The following is a 3365-nucleotide window of genomic DNA, read 5'->3' as shown; positions in this document are numbered from 1 at the left end:
ACATATTACTTCCACGGCTCAGAAAATCTCTTAGATGGAATTTTTATAGAAGAGCTCAGAGGATCTATTGTTTACCAAATCTATCAAGAATGAGCTGGCAAGAAGGTCACTAATATCATTAAGAAGTTCGGTGGTGGCTCTCCTCTGCAAGTCAGGACTGATGGTAGAGGAAGTAACTACAGACCTGGGCTCATTAATATCCATGGAGATGATGACTCTCCAAAGTAACAGAGGTCAAGAGATGGTTCTCAGCTGCCCAATAGTTACTGTAATGGCCCACAAGGTGGAAGGGATATGCAGAGGGTGTTGCTTGACTTGCATTGAGTTGTGGAGATGGTTAATGAAACATTGCATCCTGTAGAAAAGTAGAGTTCTGGTCAGGGCAATGAAACAAGAGAAAGACACAAAGGGCACCCAAATAGGAAGAAAGGAAGTCAGACTATTCCTGTTTGCAGAAGACATGATCCTATATCTAGAAAAACCCATAGTCTCATCCCCAAAACTTCTTAAGTTGATAAACAACTTCAGGAAAGTCTCAGGATGGAAAATCAAAGTGCAAATATCACTAGCATTTCTATACACCAACAACAGTCAAGCTGAGAGCCAAATCAGGATAGAACTCCTATTCACAATTGCAACAAAAAGAATAAAATACCTAGAAATACAACTAACTAGGGAGTGAAAGATATCTACAAGGAGAACTACAAAAAACTGCTCAAATAAATCAGAGATGACGAAAACAAATTGAAAAACGTCCCATGATTATGGATGGGAAGAATCAGTATCACTAAAATGATCATATTGCCCAAAGTCAGTTATAGATTCAGTGTTATTTCTATTAAACTACCATTGACATTCTTCACAGAACTAGAAAAAGGTATTTTAAAATTCATATGGAACCAAAAAAGAGCTTGCATAGCCAAAACAATCCTAAACAAAAAGACCAAAGACGGAGGCATCACGCTACCCCACTTCAAACTATACTACAGGGCTACAGTAACCAAAACACCATGGTACTGGTACAAAAACTGGCACTTCGACCAATGGAACAGAATAAAGAACCCAGAAATAAGACCACACACCTACAACTATATGATCTTCCAAAAACCTGACAAAAACAAGCAATAGGAAAGGATTCCCTATTCAATAAATGATGCTGGGATAACTGGCTAGCCATATGCAGAAGATTGACATTGGACCAGTCTCTTACACCATACACAAAAATTAAGATGGATTAGAAACTTAAATGTATAACCCAAAACTACAAAAGCCCTGGAAGACAACCTAGGCAATACATTCAGGACATAGACATGGGCAAAGATTTTATGACAAAGACACCAAAAGCAATTGCAACAAAAGCAAAAATTGACAAATGGGATCTCATTAAACTAAAGAGCTTCTGCACAGCAAGAGAACCTATCAACAGAGTAAACAGTCAACCTACAGTATAGGAGAAAAGTTTTGCAAACTATGTATCTGACAAAAAGCATTTATCAGGAACTTAAACAAATTTACAAGAATAAAACAAACAACCCCATTAAAAAGTGGGCAAAGGACATGAATAGACACTTTTCAAAAGAAGACATACATGCAGCCAACAATCATATGGAGAAAAGCCCAACATCACTAATTATTAGAGAAATGCAAATCAAAACCACAATGAGATACCATCTCACAGCAGTCAGGTACTATCTATCAGATATTATCTATCAGGTACTATCCATCAGGTACTATCTATCAGGGCAACACTATCAGGTATTATCAGGTTATTTTTTATTAAAAAGTCACAAACAACAGATGTTGACAATATTGTGGAGAAAAATGAATGCTTATATGCTGTTGGCAGTAGTGTAAATAAGTTCAGCCACTGTGCAAGACAGTGTGGCAATTCCTCAAAGACCCAGAGACAGAAATACCATTAGACGCAGTAATCGTATTACTGGGTATATAGCCAAAGGAATAGAAATCATTGTATTATAAAGACACATTCACACATATGTTCACTGCAGCATTATTCACAAGAGCAAAGACATGGAATCCACCTAAATGCCCATCAGTGAAAGACTGGATAAATAAAATGTGGTACATATACACCATGGAAAAGTATGGAGCCATGAAAAAGAATGAAATCATGTTCTTTGCGGGGATATGGAGGGAGCTGGAGGTCATTATCCTTAGCAAACTAACACAGGAACAGAAAACCAAATAACACATGTTCCTACTTATAAGTGGGAGATAAATGATGACAACATATAGACACGTAGAGAGGAATGACACACACTAGGGTCTTTCAGAGGGTGGAGGGTGGGAGGAGAGAGAGGGTCAGGAAAAATAATTAATGAGTAGTAGGTTTAATAACTGGGTGATGAAGTAGTCTATACTACAAACCTCCATAACACAAGTTTACCTATGTAACAAAACTTCACTTGTACTCCTGAACTTAAAGTAAAAGTTTATACACACACACACACACACACACACACACACACAAAACTTTAAAAACAAAGAAAATTAGGCAGTATTTTTAAAGGAGCTTTGAATAAAAAGCCACAATTCCTTGCCTAGATCCCAGACCTAAGCCTATTTCAAATCCAGAACCCATTGACAGAAGAGATTATTTCCCTGGGTTAACAACCAAAACAAAACAAAACATCATGGAAAATATTTACTATGATAATTTCCCCAGTCATTTCTCAAAGAAAACTTGATTATTTACTTAGGTGTGTCTACCCTGGGGATAAAAAGAATACTCAGACATTCTAAGGACTGTTGTATATATTGTCTGGGTGGACAATTATACCTGGAGAACTAAAGCATCATTATGGCCACCTTGTTATAGGAGGGGCTAATGGGAGCCAGGTGATAAATGAAGCTCTGGCTAAAGCCTGCCCCACAAGGTCAATGCTAGGTTTGAAGACACATCAACTGGCCATGTTTTTAAGCCTCAAGTGTATAACTGGAATTAATATGCTTGGTTAGCATGACCCTCACATTAGGTCCATGGCCTGTGAGATAAAATCTATCCTAATAGAGAAGTGGAAACCTCTGAAATTGTCCCGCAGTCAAGATAGTAAATTGAAAACATATCACATCCTAGGGGGAATAATGGATATTAGTGTAACCAAAAAAGACCTAAAAGATACAGGGATAATAGACCTTATCATCTCTTGATTTAATTTGCTAGCCTTCACCTATAGAATTCATATGGATGCGTGAGAATGACTGTAGACTGTAGACTACTGTAGGCTTAACTAAACAGAGACCCTGACTGCATCTGTTGTGGCAGATGTGGGATTATTTCAAGAGTATACGCTTTCTGAGAGACAGTTCTTTGTGTATAAGTAGGCCCTGGTATTAACGTGTCA

This window comes from Piliocolobus tephrosceles, chromosome 4 (genome assembly GCF_002776525.5).
Source record: "Piliocolobus tephrosceles isolate RC106 chromosome 4, ASM277652v3, whole genome shotgun sequence".
Taxonomy (NCBI): Eukaryota; Metazoa; Chordata; class Mammalia; order Primates; family Cercopithecidae; genus Piliocolobus; species Piliocolobus tephrosceles.
The sequence above is the reverse complement of the archived record's forward strand: the minus strand, read 5'-3'. Positions refer to the sequence as shown.